The sequence below is a fragment of the Haliotis rufescens genome, unplaced genomic scaffold (genome assembly GCF_023055435.1).
Source record: "Haliotis rufescens isolate VD_foot unplaced genomic scaffold, xgHalRufe1.0.p SCAF_1, whole genome shotgun sequence".
Taxonomy (NCBI): Eukaryota; Metazoa; Mollusca; class Gastropoda; order Lepetellida; family Haliotidae; genus Haliotis; species Haliotis rufescens.
The window spans coordinates 54,011,384-54,029,357 of record NW_025963779.1 but is presented as its reverse complement, the minus strand read 5'-3'; the positions used below and the strand labels follow the sequence as shown (position 1 = coordinate 54,029,357).

Sequence of the window (17,974 nt, the reverse complement as noted above, 5' to 3'; positions counted from 1 at the left end):
TGGGGTACAACACACATCAACCCAGTCACACATTCTCACCATCCAATCCTCAAATTAAGTTTGCTGCTGTGACAAGAATAGGATGAGGGAGACCTCACGTGACCTGGAGTCCCCACAGGACTCAAGATTAATGCATGGCGATAAAGCCAAGTTAATTAAGTTTGTTGATAGCACTCTCACAAATGTCCCAGTGAAATATGAAGTGGTCCTAGGATAAAAAATCACATCCTCGAGAATCTTGGTCAGACATTTTTCAATCCTGCTCACTCTGACACGTCAATTAAGGTGGTCTTATTGCAAAATACCATCATCTGATAGTTCCTGAAGATGATACTCCTCAAGATGCCACATGAGATTCTTCTCTTGCAGTTATTATCCAAAAACCTTCACCACAAAGGCAGAGGTGTATTTCTTTGTTGTGGGAGCACTGCATAGATCATAATCTTCACTGCCAATAAAAGCAACATCGGATAGCAGGCCACTCGGTGCAAGACTTGCAGACATATTGAGATGTTGCTCACCTGCCCCTCGCAACCAGAATAGATTGAGTTGAGTGATGGCTGGATCCTGCCAAGGTGTACTTGACACTTACAACCTGGTGATGGTCTCCTCTGAACGATGCTAGCATGCTGTAAACCCACAATGCCATGACAGTGTTTGCATAAACAAGTACAGAAAGATATACAAGAGGATGCAGGAACATGGCTGGAAGGAATCCATCATGGCAGAATTTGGAGCTGAATAAATGTTGGGTAGAAACAAATGTGGTTTTCAGATAAGTTGTTTTCAGATAAGTTGAAGGATAGTGATATCATTGATTCTGATGTTTATGGTGTGATTAATGCGGGGTGGAGGTTAGGAGTACAAATACTTATATATTCTATTCATTTGTTTGTTGTATATCACTCTGAGCAATACAGCTATATCACTGCAGTCTGTAAAACTGTCTGGATATGTCAAATCTGTGATATTTGATATAATAAGCAGTGCCCCTCACCATTGGAGTACGACTACATACAGTCTTACCAACCAGTCTGACCACTTGATCCATTGAATCACCTCTTATGGCCAGAATTGGTTGCTGAAGACCTAATCTAACCCAACATCCCACAGGGGGTATAAATATTATCAGAAAAATTTGGAATGTGAATTGAATATTTAAACTTGATAGTCATACACCAGTCTCATGAAAAAGAAACAAGACAAATTCTGCAACACCTACAGTCACCAAGCATTTGTAAAACTGTCCTACCGACATTATTCAGATCTCCCTCGTCACTGATTTGTTCTTTTAGGGACCATGACCAAAGCTGTAACCATGCACGATAAAACATTCAAAGAATCGTTACCACCCTCAGTTGAACAGCAGGACTGGTTTTCTTCATTTACAATATCCCATCAAATTTCATTTATGAATGTTACAGGCCTACAATACCAAATGCTTTACATAGATTCAGGATTCACTCCAAGTAAAATTCACTGACATGGAACAGAAATATTATTCAATAGATATATAATGGTAATCATTGTAACAGTAACCCAGTATGTATTGCAGCTGACAGATATGTCTTGCAGAGTCTGTGATGACGATGAAGTGTTTCATGTTACAGTATTCCCCCCCCCGAAACAAAAAAAAAGACAGCTTGCACAATTGAAAAAACAAACTTTAGGCCTCAAGCATCTATTATTTTCATTGCTCTAATCAAATTGGAAACAGGGAAAATGGTTGCCATAAAACAGACCCAGTGCTAGGTCGGAGCCCGGGGTGTCAGATTGTTCCTGTGGGGTTGTCAGGCTGGCAAGCTCTCCCCATCTGTCTCCCAGGGAGGGGAGACGACCCAGGGGAGACCAGCCCTGACAGACCCCTGCAGTGTAAACTGATGGACTTCTAAGGACAATTATTCCCACCATTACAACACAGTTGTCAAGCGGCCTGACTCAGTCTACTGCTTCCACAACCCCCAAGTCAATATCTCTTACAAGCAAAATCTCTCCATTGGCACCAAACTAACCTGTCCTTTCGAACAAAACTATCCAACTTGACATTCTAATATTCTTTTTCATTTCCAGATTGCATGGAAAATGCATTAGAAAATCTGAAAATCTCTGTCTATCAAGTTTTGTTTTGTTTCAAGAAAACCGCCCAGATTATTGCGGAATAATGGGATGGGTCAAAGTGACATTACACATTGGCCAAATTCCTTGAAAATGTGTGTGTGCATGCATGTTGCCCTTTGTGCACATGCTGTTCAGGACGATGTGATTTGTAGCAGGCAATGACATCACAACTCAGGCAGACACAGTTGTTACACGGCGTCGGTGAAGGAACACATATTTTCGTACCATCAAATGCAGCGATGTGTAGCCACCTGTGCCATTTTATGCATGCGCACTGTACGACTGTCATGCTGAATTAATAATTAACATTTTCGTACTTCCTCGCCTAATAAATACTTTTTGCAGCATTTCATCCGAAAGAGAATTGAGTGCATCCAAACTTACATCGGGGTGAAAAATGTTGCAATATTCAGTGTAAAGAGGTAATCAATAAAACTGTATGTTGCTACACAACATTGGGTTATTTCACAAACTCATTCATTTAAATTGCTGTTAGTGACTGATTATAGCCCTGTAAAATGATGTAAGTAATCTGTTACACTTCTCTCCCAGCCTCCCTGGCCCCAGATCCTCATGTATTACAGTAGACCCACATCACTTCATTGGACGCTGCTCTCGATACCAGACACATACATTTATCAAATTGACCAAATAAATGATAAGTGGTGATACGGCAGTGGAACCTTATGTGTAAATGCTTGCAGCCATGAGATTAGCTATTTCAAACCAATAATGGAAAAAAAGTGGATTACAGAAAAAAAAGTCTTGGCTTGGCAGACTGGCTCCATTTTCAACACTTGGTGAGTGTGGTTTTAAGCTGCTTTTAGCAATATTTCCACAATATTAGTGTGTGAAGCATAAGAAATGGGCTTCACACATTGCACCAAGGTGGAACTGAACTTGGGCTTGATGAGCTATTCCACCGCTCCATTTGAGTGAGTGAGTGAGTGAGTGAGTGAGTGAGTGAGTGGGTCCTAGGCAGCAACATGGAGGGCAATCCTATCATCAGACCAAGACCAAGTGCCTACAATACAAGACTAGTCATATCATGACATCTGTTCAAACTTCTGAAATGTGAATATGTGTGTACTTGTTGTTTAATGCCACACTAGCAATAAAAAAGTGAATCATTTGCATTATTGTAGGTATACATAGGCAGTTTTACACAGCTTTTTTGTATAGCTTCAGCAATTTTAAATGTTACAAGTCTGACATCTGATTATTTTTAATCAAGTTGTACTGCATGAGACACAGCTTGTTTTCTGCACAGACGTGACCAAAAAACTATTTATAGCATATTAATCCCTTCTCTCTCATCATTGGAATGCCAGTCTCAAGGGAAACACATTTTTCATAATTACAGCATATTTTACAAATTATATCATACATGATCTCGATAACATTGCTGCCCTTAAGACATAAAGTAGCAGGCAAAATCAAATCCTTCCATCCCAAATCTTTAATCTAATGCTGAAAAAAACTTAAACAGGCCTCAATAAAGAGAGCGTGATGAATTTCTAAGTCAAGGACAGGTGGGGCTATTTGGGCGATATGAAACTACTACCAAATGTTGATTAAATCCCTTGCGGCTAGCTTGTCCCAGCCTCCGTACCAGCAATTCATCAAATCACTCAATGAGAGGAAGCTTAAAGAGTATTGATCGACAGAGGGGCTCGCTTACACTTGCAGACACTTTTATCTTACAAAAACTATATTTATTGCAAACAATGAGTGATATCACACATGATCGATGCCGGGGGTTCACAGAGCCTTCTGCCGCTGACCTTATCCCCGTATTTCATTAAACACAGCTAAAGAAAACAGGACCCCACTAATACCATTTTTATGTCAGACCCCAAAATAAATCACTCCTCATCATTGATTTCCCCTATCATTTTTATTGCTCCCAAAACATGTTTAGGTATACTTGGAAGTTCAAACTTTATTTAAGACTTGCAATTTAATTCTACAGAATAAGTTCAACTATTTTCACATTCTGAATGAAACACAGTCAAAACCTTGTTTGTCCAAGTCCTCATGACCATCGGAAATAGATCGTGTTATCCGAAGTTCGAGACGTGACTATTTTAGACAACTGTGTTAAAAAGATTCTTCAAGAACAAGACATTGAAATTGTTTTAAACTACACTGAGTCAATGGAGTCTGAGTTAACATACATAGTATGTGTGTACCTTGTCAAGTTGAACTTCAGAGAGGGAGTGAGTATGGTTTTAAGCAATATTCCAGCAATATCACAGAAAGGGACATCAGAAATCGGTTCAGATATTGTACCCTTGTAGGGAATCAAGCCTGTGACTTTGGTATCACGTATAACTGCCATAACCACAAGGCTATGCCACTTCTGAGAAGAATTAACACTCAGAACGATTGGTCTGCCTCAAAGAAATAAGCAGGATCCGTAATTCCCACCCATGGTCAATAACCACCCAGTATTTGCATACATCTAGTGGATATCCCAGTCTATGTAAACACATCTGTAGTCTATCTGTTTCATTGATAAACATGTGGAGATGCCTGTGTATATGTTTATATTGGTGACATCCTTTTTTATTTGCCTGCCAAACATTGGGGATAAACCAACGCGGCAGGACAATACGAATGGTCTACATACATACACAATTTACAATCATAACACACGCTATGCATGTCCATGCATCGTAATGGCTATTATCGGAATGATAAAGAGTTATCTTCCTTTCTTCCCACGTGGCAGTGTTTACCTTGGGGAACATCGGCAAACTTGGACAAAAATCTCATCGGAGGTTAAAAACCACTTGACCTTGTATGTATTGGCAATTCAGAGTGGAACAGGAGGATTCTCATCATAAATGGCTCAACGTAGCCAAAAATACCTCCACACAAATCCCATGTGAAAATAGCGATATTTCCCAATTTTCAAGAGGGTTAATGTGTGTATGAAGCGATGCAATTAACAAGAGGAAGGGACACAGGTCCTTGACCTTCAAATACCGACCCAGGCATGACAAGAAATAATGTCTGCCAAATTATTGGAAAAGCCCGATGTTCTGTGTGCAGCCTGATCATCTTCATTATAAGGGGAAATCAGGAATCATTGATCTTGTCATCATCTCCACTGTTTTTCTTGTTATAGTGGGGGATTGCAGAGGATGCATTAGCATGGAGTGCGAGGTTATACATGGATATTGCTGTGTACTGCAAACACATTCTCCACACAGCACACATACTGTGTTTATCTGGCCATTTCATCAATTCCAAATCAGATCTTGATTGGGCACATCATAATCTTCCTCTGATTTACTACATCGTCAGGCTATTTAGATTCTCTGAATAAACTGATATGGCAGAAATACATGTATTATTGACACATGTGGTAGTGATAGTTATGGCCGTCTCAAATCCCATATTCCAGTTTGATCTTGTCACTGTGAAAAACATGGTTGGCACAGATATATCTCGACCATGTAGAATTATTCAATACTAAATAAACTGAGAAGCAATAAACATAGGATGAAATACGCTGATGGTGGTCATCTTACATTTGAAGTCAGTGCAGTGTTACCCCATAGTTGGATATGGAGTGACTGCACTGGCCTTGAAAGCGGGAACAGTGCTTCAATATACCACTGCATGCAGCTTGATGAATGAAGAACCTCAAAGTGATGCAGGTCTTAGATGTTCGCCATCTTTGTGAAACCCATGAGCAAGGGTATAGTTCTAACAAAGAAAAGATCCAAATCTATGCGAATTTTGGATTTGAATCCTTGCATGCCTAAGTGACATAACTCTGTACAGCGAAATGAACACCCAAAGCGACTGTGCCAACTTTCTCTCAAGTTGTATATTGAAGTATTATAGTTAAATCTACATCATTAGATGTCTTATATCACTCAGTTTAAAACCAACCTGGGCGATGGGTACCTGGAAGAACAGAAATTACTTTAAATCCATCGCTTAAAAAATTTCTGTTATAAGCCATGTAGCCACACATAATCACTGAAACATACACTACTGGACAATGTAACCAGGGCTGGAAGGGGACTTTGAAGACAATGTCTTGACCTTGTTCTGTACAAACAACAACATATTGACTACTCTCCCATTAGACACTGGTTTCAGCTTTGTCGCAGTCACTAAGGTGGGTTTATTAGATGTAATTCGGACACCAAGTGCAGGGATTCAGGACAGTAGCCGTAAAACCATTGTAACAAACCTTTAGTGCCTCGACATTTGATTTACAGCCAGTAATGACTAGGCTAGCTTCTTCAGGAACGTGGTGGAGGCAGGATGAACCAGCACAGGATGAAGCAGCACAGGATGCCACACACCTTGGCATACATCAAGCATATTCTCAGAATGGAATCCCAGACTATCAGACACCATAAACCCTCACCCTATTCCCCAGCAAATGATCAGATCTTAAGGTGGGATAGTAAAGCATTCTCAGCTATGATGAAATTTCTAAATTGACTCCTTGCTAATTTTGTGTATGATGTTATTTTATCATGAGAAGTGTATGAAGAGATATGTTTAAAAAGGCTAGGATTTGAAATTTACAAGAATGTTATTAAATATTGACAGAACGTAGACTCAAATTTATTTAGGCCAGATCAATTTAAAGTTATGCTATGTAATGTTTAATGTATTGTTTGATGAATTGTTCAATGTATTGCTGCATATTTTTTTATTAATAGGGGCCAAGAAACAGGAGGTGAAAGAAGAAAAATGTTGTCAGAGTAATTTTGAATATTGAATGTGTGAGTGAGTAGGGTTATGCTGCCTAAATCCATATCTATCATTAAAATATTGAAAAAAAATTATTAACAAAAAGGTGTCTTAAAATACAAACTTTTAATGCAGTAATTCTTTTTTGATTTTTCAAAATGTAGGGTAGTCTGGCATGTAAAACAAAATGGTAACCTGGTCTGGCCTACTGATGTCATGCAAGGCCAGGATAATGTTCAGAAAATTACAATACTGTTTGTCTTCTAAGGCCGAGAATACATCTTTGCAATCTTCAAAACAAAAAAATATCTCCTTTTCACATTGCATAATATGTTTCACCCAAGATGACTTTTGAAACTTCAAACAGTTCCTAAAAAAGAAAAATGTGAACATTTTTCTAACCTTGATTGATGTCTCCCCCTTGAACATAGTCCAATATATCCTTTATTTGCTGTTTTTATACATCACTGCTCACCAGGAGAAGCCCCTTCAGTTATATGTATGAACTGTCACTTAACTGGCATAGTTATCAAAATGTTGCAGATATCAAAGAAAGTGATGTCTTGCCTCAAGACCAACGATCAATACGTGTTTGAGATGTTCTATAATGACAAGTTTTCATTCAATAGTCTTGAAAATTTAAACGTCTTTGCTGACGATCTGACATTTGAAAGACATAATTTCTTAGGTTTCAAAAAGACCAAATTCAGAGCAAATAGAAAAGTGAAAAACAAAACAAAAACAAGAAACTAAAACTGAAATGAAAACGCTTTGACATTTGACAGAACATAAAGATCAAATATCAAAAGCCTCTCCAAACAACATCTGTATCAAAGAACAAACAGTCAAACATATTTCGTAAAAAGGTCTACAATTTATTCAACACATCAATATTGACAGTTTTCTAAAGTTTCATGCATTTTGAGACACATACAACAGATAAATGTAATTAATTCCATTATCAAAGTTCCACAGTCTTCCACAATAGTGAAATTCGGTCATCATAACTGAAAATTATTAGTTTCATTATTTTTGCCAAAGAAAAACATAATATGGGCTTGTTTCATTACTTTTATGATGATTATAATGTAATTAATGACAAAGAAAACTTAATACTGATAATAACTATGTTTATTCAGGAATCATTGTGTTTTATCAATATCGACCTGAACCACAGTATAAACAGAGTGTCTGTATTGATCATACAGATGTGTAACACTAGCAAGAATGTATGAGTGAGTGAGTGAGCTTAATGTTGCTTCGAACATTATTTCAGTTATATCATAGGCATGTCAGTTTTAAAACCTGAAGTGATGCAGGTCTCAGACGTTTACCGCTTTGGTAAAATCCATGAGCATGGGTATGGTGCTGACAAACCTAGAACCACAATCAGGGTTGAATAGGATTCGAACCCATGATCATAGGTTTCTGACCTGTCCAAGGGAAGCAACTCTGCACAGCGAATTGTGGTGCCTCAGATAGTGGGGTCATCAATGCCCTTAAGGTGAGTGAGTCCAGTAAAATCACAGCTAAAATGGCCAGAAATATATCATCATCATCATCATCATCATCATCATCAACATCATCAACATCATCATCATCATTTCACATATTATGTTATGGGAATCGGATCTAGTACTTCGGCATGATGAGTTTATGCTTTAACCACTAGGCTATGTACTCACTGCCCCCAATTACACTGAAACAACTCCCTTCACTCTTGCGATGAAAACAACCTTTACAGGACTGGCAACACCTGGCTCCATGTTCACAAACAGACAGGTGATATATTCAATATAACATATTGAACAACCAGTAGGTCATGAAGACAGGTTTCAGAAACAATAACTTTGACATGTCTTACAAATATACATTCCTCATATTAGCACAAGTATTGGAACTTGGATTGGCATGTACGTTATCCACCTTTTTATTAAATCATTCTACCCATGAAGATCAGGGTTAGAATGTCTTCAGCAACCCATGCTTGTCGTTAGAGGTGACCAACAGGATCTGGTGGTCAGGCTCACTGACTTGGTTCATGATTGTCATCATATCCCAGTTTGTTGTATCGATGCTCATGAAGTCAATCACTGGATTGTCTGGTCCAGACTCAATTATTTACAGACCGCCGTCATATAGCTGGAATATTGCTGAGCGCAGCTTTACAAACAACAAACAAACAAAGAATCAAACATTAAATCATTCACGGATTCATGTTGAGTGAGTGAGTTGTTTTGCTGCTGTTAGTAACCTTGAAGCTATATCATGGCAGGGGACAGTCAGAGCTGGTTTTGCACATTGTACCCATACATAAGGGAAGGGAAACATGGAACGTCCTACCATAAAGCTATCTACCACTCCATTCATGTAAAGTCAACTATAAATATGATACAGAAGAAATTGAACAGAAATGGTTGTTTATGCAAATAACAAATTTCAGGTTCTTGAACTGATTTTCAAAATCCCTTTGAATTTGCTACATCCAGTTGACAGTGATATCACTCCATTTTATCCCGGAACATTTGTGTCACCACAAATGGATGTCCTGACATTTGAAAATATCCACATGATAGCTTCTCTTTCAGTTCATGTCAGCACATCCTCTCACTGTATGTTCTCTACACCAGATCTCACAAATGGTCGTTAAATATATTCAGTTCATCTCATTTCATCCTCAAACACATACATTGGTTAAAAGGCTTGCATATAACATTCACTAGAAGCAAAGGCAGAAGGTAGAATATAAACCACGGAAGAGTTCCAAAGAGGAAATGTCAAGCCCAATCTATCGCTGATCTAATAGATCCATACTCTGTGCCTCCAGTGGTACAATGAAACAATTTACAAATGAGGCATATTCCTAAATTGAATCTCGTACTTTTACATACATGGCTTCCATGCAGGGTGGTGTTTAGGGTAAGAGGGTAAGGGCTCTCATGACATTCTCATCCCAGGGAGACCATAGACTTGTAAATAGGTAAATGGAAAAAAGCCTTGGGGTGCCTAATTAGACGGACATTCTACCGCAGACAGGCAGAACAGGCATAAAATACATCGTGATGGTTGGCCAGGTCTGTCATATATGATCCAATTTCGGCAATTTAGAAGTATGATCGAGTGAATTTTGAGTAGCACAATAAAGGATGTCTTATAAATCAATGACGTTAGCAATGTATGATATATGGAGTTTTACTGTCTAACTGATATAAGTGCCAGTGAACCTTAAATTTCAATAACAACACTAATTGGATCACGGTTTCATTTCCCAAAGTGATTTTAAAGCAGCAGTAGAAAGGCTGGAGTCTCCAGTATACAAAGCCTAAGAGACAAGTGTCTGAATTTATAATACAAGGGAATAAATTTGCACTTTCACATGATGTCAACATTTTGATGTATAGGCCAATGAATCGCCCATCCTTCAACACAATCCAACATGCCTATGTATCAATAAGGATTCAACTAGTACATTATGGTATGAATAGATTCCAATAAAATGTATTGATGCTTTCAAATGTTCTAAAAGGACAATTTCGCATTCAAATGGCTTGAAAAATTGAACATAGCGGCTCAAGGCCTGTTATTTCAAAGACAAACTGATGCAATTATGCAATGCATTATTTATTACACCGCCTTAAGTGCTACAATATGCATTACAAACTTTTCATAATGCTGCATATGTTGAATATTTATTATATATGAGCAAGCGAGCGAGTATGGTTTTACGCCGCTTTTTAACAATATTCCAGCAATATCACCGCGGGGGGACACCAGAAATGGGCTTCACACATTGTACCCATGTCGGGAATCGAACCCGGGTCTTCGGCGTGACGAGCAAACGCTTTAACCACTAGGCTACCCGACCGCCCCTTATTATACATGAAGTTACATCACTTTATATTAAGTTTCAGTTGAAAAATATATATATACGACAATATTCATGATATATGTCATGGATAAATACATCCTTATGTGGCATTCATGAAAGATCATGATATTTAGCAATCAGGATATACTCACAGATAACCATACATACTAAAGTCAAGGAAGAGAATTTATGAATGTCATCTTCTTTATTATGAGGATCACAACATTTCCGAGTATATATTTACGTAGGAGTAAGTATATACTCCGAAACGCTGTGTTCCTCATAATAAAGATGTTGACATCCATAAATTCTCATGCTTATGTGTATCACTTCTAAATGTGTTTCAAAGACTTCAAACTTAGGTTGTATTCAAAAGTATCAAACTGTAATAATCATGATATATATATATATTCAATATCACCAATTATTAAGATATATGAGATATATGAGATATATTCATTTTTACTACGAGCACCAGAAACACAAGCCCACAAATCCCGCGTCTGTGGACCTTAGCATACCATAACAGGATAAAATGACAAGAGGCATATTTTCAAAACGATTCAACTTATGCATGGCATGAAGATAAACAAGGGAGCAACTGTGAAGTATTATCATCTAAGTGTCAAGGATTTAGACAAACACAGATTTTACTGGTCTGTAATGTACCGAAATGAGACAAAATGTTTCTCCAAGTCATCTCTGAAGTAGCCGGTGAGATCCTGGTGAGATTTGCTCCACATCTCTCAGTATTGTGCTGGCTGATAGGAAGGATTGTTTGTTTTGAAATGTCAAGGAGACTCCACAATACAAGAAGCGTGGACAGTAACTGAGAAGACCCGACCAATCAATCAATCGTCATCAGTTTGAGATTGTAATCACTCAATCATCAACCCTATTGATAACTCTTATACCATATCATCATGTAATATTTACCCCTCCAGTGTCAATATCATTGCTTGAACAAAATTCCTGAACTTCAGTTTTAAAACCATTATCAATATATAACATTGTAATTCATCAGATGATTTTTTCCAGTTAACTATACATCAGTTTTTCCCTCATTTGATACAAGTGTCATTTATGGTTGAATGATTGATAAGCAGGATTACACGTACAGCTAATCTGAAATGTGACACGACAAAATGTTGACAATGATGAAAGTAACGTAAACAGTACTGTATAAATGTGTAGGCTGCTGGCTGAAGCAAGTTTGAGAGCAGGATGTTACATGTACTTACACAACAGACACATACACTATCAAGTTACACGAGGTTGATACTGATGGACAGAGGTACCCAGATTCAGGTCAGCTGAGGATGCTGTGTGTGAAGTGTATGTGCTGTTAGCCAGCACCATATGTTATGTGCAACCCTCCTAATCCCTGGACCACCAAAACAGTAATGGAAAGACATGAACACGAGAGATGATTCATTCCTCTTACACCAACACATAACCCTTCCCAACAACAATCCACGTTCACGTAAAGGGTACCCTCAAACACATAACACAGCATTGTGAAAGTAGTACAGCATTAGTGCCAGGGCACTTACAGGAAGAACGTACCCAGTGCCATACACTCTCAGTTGGTCACTGGTAATTCTGTGGTCATGGGTTGAGAAGGGAATGATAAATACAGCTTACCAGTTGTGTAGAGAATTGCAGTCATAGTAAGGCTAAGTGACAGCTAGGTAGAGCACAGAGATACAAGCATGAACTGTGGAACCCCGAGGCTGGAGGCAAGGCATCACAGTTCAGTGTTTACACTGGGTGTGAAGGAATAACGGCTTCGGCTTATCAGGAAACGAGGGCATTCTGATGCAAACGCGGCCTTACCTTACTGTTGTCCATTCTGAATAATGGTCCCTGCATCACCCTGCAGCAAATAATGAATTGAGCATTGAATAATGGAGTAGAGTCCAGAGTAACAGCAAGTGATTGACTGGCAGTGTGCCTGCCTCTATGTTGTGAGTGGGACTGAGACGCTTCTCAGCCTGCAAGCCTGCTCACTCTCTCTGTCGGTCGGTCGGTCGGTCAGAGTAGTTAGCTGAGAGACTGCTGGTGCGAACCACTCTGCTGGAGAGACACACACAGAGAGGAGAGAGGGCTGCCAATACCCCAGTGGAGCTGCATCAGACGGACTGAGGGCCAGACAGACAGAGAGACAGGTTCTCTTATGGGTAGGGGGTAGATTGTGTGATCACAATATGGGGTAGCAGACGTCTGATGAACCGAGAGGGTGCAGAGAAATGGTGGATTTCAGTGATAGAAAATGATATAACACACCACAAATGGGCACTGGGACAGACATCTGTCAAGTTTTTTCACTACTTCAGGGTGGCCATGGAAGATCATTAAGTTAAGCAACAGACTCCAAAAGACAAAACCGCAAGGTTGATAATAGCTGGTCTTGAAACTACCTTATCTCTCGGTTTAAGGTTGGGTCAGATACAGCAGATTAAGCAGACGGATTGGAATTGCTGATATTTGCTGCAAATGATTAAGAAGTTTATTGTATGCCCAGACAGCAAACGGACATGTTGGGTTGAGTAATTAGATAATCTTCTCCACAGGGCAGAAGAGGAATTTGATTAGCAAAGACAAGACATATCCTGAATTGTATGTATAATGACCGTCTAACATGGAAGACTTGTGTCGATCTCCCCTTGAATGACTGTCAGGTGCAGCTTGATAACTCCACAGTAAGGACACAGACATGAAAATGAGACAGCGAGTTTTATGAGTCAGTACAGGTAGCACTGCAGTACCAGACTGGGGAATAGACATATTGATTTTCTTTATGAGGACAAATGGACATCCATGATGCTTGACAAATGGCAGAAGTGACATACATTCTAACATCTTGTATTACTGATGTGGATATATATAACAAACATTGGTAAATGGGGTTTGTTTTTTTGTTTGACGCCCCAGTCAGCAATATTTCAGCTGCCTGTAAATAATTGAGTCTGAGCCACAGAAACCAGTGATTGATATTATGAGCAGTGATCCACTCATTGGCGTATGAAAATACACAATCCACAAAGTCTCTCAGCCTGACCACCCGATCCATTTAGTCACCGTTTACGACCAGTATAGGGTGCTAGGGACCTATTCTAACCCAGGATCCCCACTGGGAGGTAATTATATGGGACTGAATGGTTACAGTGATTCATTTTTTTTATTCTCTGATTGTTTTTGTGACCTGCTTAGTGAAGGACTAAAAGCTGAAGCAACAAAATTTTCCTCAATTATAAAAATGAATTTGTGGCAAATGAATGGGTCTGGCTGCAAAGGTGATTTAGTACAGCTGTTGTATGTGGGCTGAAAAGCTGATGCCACAATTATTACTTAAGTGAGAATGATTAAATGGGTCGACATGTATGATGCACGAGTGATTGCAGAAATCAATAAGTGGGACGTTACATCATGTCAGAAAGTGGTCAGGGACCTGCAATATGTTGGGTGGCAGGCTGGAACACTCAAGACTTCTTAGAGATCGTTGCAGAAGTTGACAATCAGCCACCACATGTACTACCTTAAGGGACCTACCATTTCATTTCAAGGATGTATGTCTTACAATTCTTTTCTCTGAAAGACAAACAATTTTCGGGAGATCACAACACATTTCTCCCCTACCAGAGGATCAAATGTTCGGTCCCTTAACATTGTTAGTGGGTGGTTGAAAACACAGTCATCCTGAAACTTTTGCCATTATGTCCAAATTTATTGTCATTAAAAAGTTAAAAACATAAATAAATATTCAATGCAATAAGCTAGGTGGGTGGGTGGTAAAATTCGAAGTTAAATGTTTTCGTTTAGCAGTTGACTGTCAAATTTTGAGATAGCCCCTTTATAACATTTAAGTTCACCACTGGTTTGAACTGTATAAATGTTATATCATTATATGAATCTACATGCAAATGAAAGGGGTACAGAATGTTGAATGGATTCGCCCACTTTTCACAAAGCCATTGGTCGGTTAAACAATGTAGTTTCTAGCCTGAGAACTGGATGCATTTGTTGTACAATGTAGTTTCTAGTCTGAGTACTGGTTGTATTTGTTGTACAATGTAGTTTCTAGCCTGAGAACTGGTTGTATTTGTTGTACAATGTAGTTTCTAGTCTGAGTACTGGTTGTATTTGTTGCACAATGTAGTTTCTAGTCTGAGTACTGGTTGTATTTGTTGTACAATGTAGTTTCTAGTCTGAGTACTGGTTGTATTTGTTGTACAATGTAGTTTCTAATCCGAGAACTGTTTGTATTTGTTGTACAATGTAGTTTCTAGCCTGAGAACTGGTTGGATTTGTTGTACAATGTAGTTTCTAGTCTGAGTACTGGTTGTATTTGTTGCACAATGTAGTTTCTAGTCTGAGTACTGGTTGTATTTGTTGTACAATGTAGTTTCTAGCCTGAGAACTGGTTGTATTTGTTGTACAATGTAGTTTCTAGTCTGAGTACTGGTTGTATTTGTTGCACAATGTAGTTTCTAGTCTGAGTACTGGTTGTATTTGTTGTACAATGTAGTTTCTAGCCTGAGTACTGGTTGTATTTGTTGTACAATGTAGTTTCTAGCCTGAGTACTGGTTGCATTTGTTGTACAATGTAGTTTCTAGCCTGAGTACTGGTTGTATTTGTTGTACAATGTAGTTTCTAGCATGAGTACTGGGCCCTGTTTGACAAAGCAATCTTAGTGCTATGATCATCCTAAGACCATGTTAAAGTATGGGACTTAAAATCACCTTAGGGCTAAGATCGCTCTGTTGAATTGGGTTCTGGTTGCGTTAGTTGTACAAAGTAGATCCCAGCTTGAGAATTGGTGGTATTTCTTGTACAAGTCCGAGCATAGGTTCAATATTCCAAGCTTGAGCAAGTCATGACAGAATAGACATATTGGACGGATGCTGGAGAGAAAGCTTACACCAGACTGATTGATTTGCCATATAAATAGATAAACTAGTGACTGTAGGCAGATCGAGGTCTAAAATAGAGACAGGAATTACATAGGTGGGCCTTGACAGATCACCATAGTCATCCCTCACACATAGGTAGGTGAACTTGAAGGAGGACGTCCCTCACACACAGGTGGGAGGACGTGAAGGAGGACGTCCCTCACACACAGGTGGGAGGACGTGAAGGAGGACATCCCTCACACATAGGTAGGTGAACTTGAAGGAGGACTTCCCTCACACACAGGTGGGAGGACATGTGGGAGGACTTGAAGGAGGACATCCCTTACACAGAGGTGGGAGGACGTGGAGGAGAACATTTAGGACACCCCTCACACACAGGTGGGAGGACGTGAAGGAGGACATAAATCACACACGGGTGGGAGGACATGAAGGAGGATATCCCTTATACACAGGTGGGAGGATGTGAAGGAGGACATACCTCACAGACAGGTGGGAGGACGTGAAGGAGGATATCCCTTTAACACAGGTGGGAGGATGTGAAGTAGGACATACCTCACACACAGGCGAGAGGACGTGAAGGAGGACATCCCTCAAAAACAGGTGGGAGGCTGTGAAGGAGGATATCCCTTATACACAGGTGGGAGGATGTGAAGGAGGACATACCTCACGCACAGGTGAGAGGACGTGAAGGAGGACATCCCTCAAAAACAGGTTGGAGGACATGAAGGAGGACATTCCGCACATACAGGTGGGAGGACGTGAAGGAGGACATCCCTCAAAAACAGGTTGGAGGACATGAAGGAGGACATCCCGCACATACAGGTGGGAGGACGTGAAGGAGGACATCCCTCAAAAACAGGTTGGAGGACATGAAGGAGGACATCCCGCACATACAGGTGGGAGGACGTGAAGGAGGACATCCCTCAAAAACAGGTTGGAGGACATGAAGGAGGACATCCTACACATACAGGTGGGAGGACGTGAAGGAGGACATCTCACACACACAGGTGGGAGGACATGAAGGAGGACATCCAACACACACAGGTGGGAGGACATGATGCAGGACATCCCTCAAACACAGGTTGGAGGACATGAAGGAGGACATCCCTCAAAAACAGGTTGGAGGACATCCCTCAAAAACAGGTTGGAGGACATGAAGGAGGACATCCCACACATACAGGTGGGAGGACGTGAAGAAGGACATCCCTCACACACAGGTGGGAGGACGTGAAGGAGGACATCCCTCACACACAGGTGGGAGGACGTGAAGGAGGTCATCCCACAAACACAGGTGGGAGGACGTGAAGGAGGACATCCCACACACACAGGTGGGAGGACATGAAGGAAGACATCCCTCACACACAGGTGGGAGGACATGAAGGAGGACATCCCTCACACACAGGTGGGAGGACGTAAAGGAGGACATCGCTCACAGACAGGTGGGAGGACGTGAAAGAGGACATCCCACACACACAGGTGGGAGGACGTGAAGGAGGACATCCCACACACACAGGTGGGAGGACATGAAGGAAGACATCCCTCGCACACAGGTGGGAGGACGTGAAGGAGGACATCCCTCACACACATACGGGAGGACATGAAGGAGGACATGAAAAAAGATCTCCCTTACACAGAGCTGGGGCGACATGGAGGCTGGGCTCAGGTTGAAGAGAGTAGTTTTAGACTGTTTTAGTTTGTAATAGCACAAACAAATCTATAGCAGACATATTTGTGATTAGTTTGGTTCATTTCTGTCCTGAATCTGCTGTGTGGGTCTGGCAGGCAGAGGGACAATACATACTATTCCAATCACAGTAAAATACTGAGTAGTAGGACGCCAGACTGAGTTGAGACTATAGATGGGTGTTACAGAAGCAGTGCTACTTGTGGAGAACCATCACCAACTCTCCAGGGTACCTAAGATAGATGTCTCGTTTGTCACAGCCAGAATAGCAAATCAAACACCATTGAATTTGGAAGGACACGAAAGTCAGATGTACATAAGATAGACTCAAAGGTGTACGACAAATGTAGGAGGGGAGTAGACCTTGTTAACATCATGATGATTGTGTATTATATTTAACCCGAGTCCGGGAAAGATGTGCCTGAGGATACAGGACGAAGAGACAGATGGAGGAAGATGATGAGCTGAACATTTATTAGATTACAGTATTATACACAGGATGAATCAGCCATCAGCATGCTGCACAGGCTCGTAGATAAGGTTGGGATTTGTTGCTCGGGGCTGTTACAGAATAATATGGGAGCTATTATTTGAAGAACTATGACAGTAAAATAATATGATAAAGCAAGATAATTTTGGCAATTTGGTGACCTATCTATAATATG

The 17,974-nt window shown here is 40.2% G+C and overlaps 1 protein-coding gene across 1 annotated transcript in view; it reads right to left on the bottom strand.

The window, feature by feature from the left end:
* Positions 1-12,757, bottom strand: part of LOC124131566 (semaphorin-2A-like) — a 154,836-nt gene extending 142,079 nt beyond the window's left edge. Inside the window, exon 1 of the mRNA XM_046494917.2 lies at positions 12,548-12,757. The gene's annotated coding sequence lies outside the window, so the exon portion shown is untranslated. The remainder of the gene's footprint in view (positions 1-12,547) is intronic.
* Between the last annotated feature and the right edge of the window lie 5,217 nt (positions 12,758-17,974).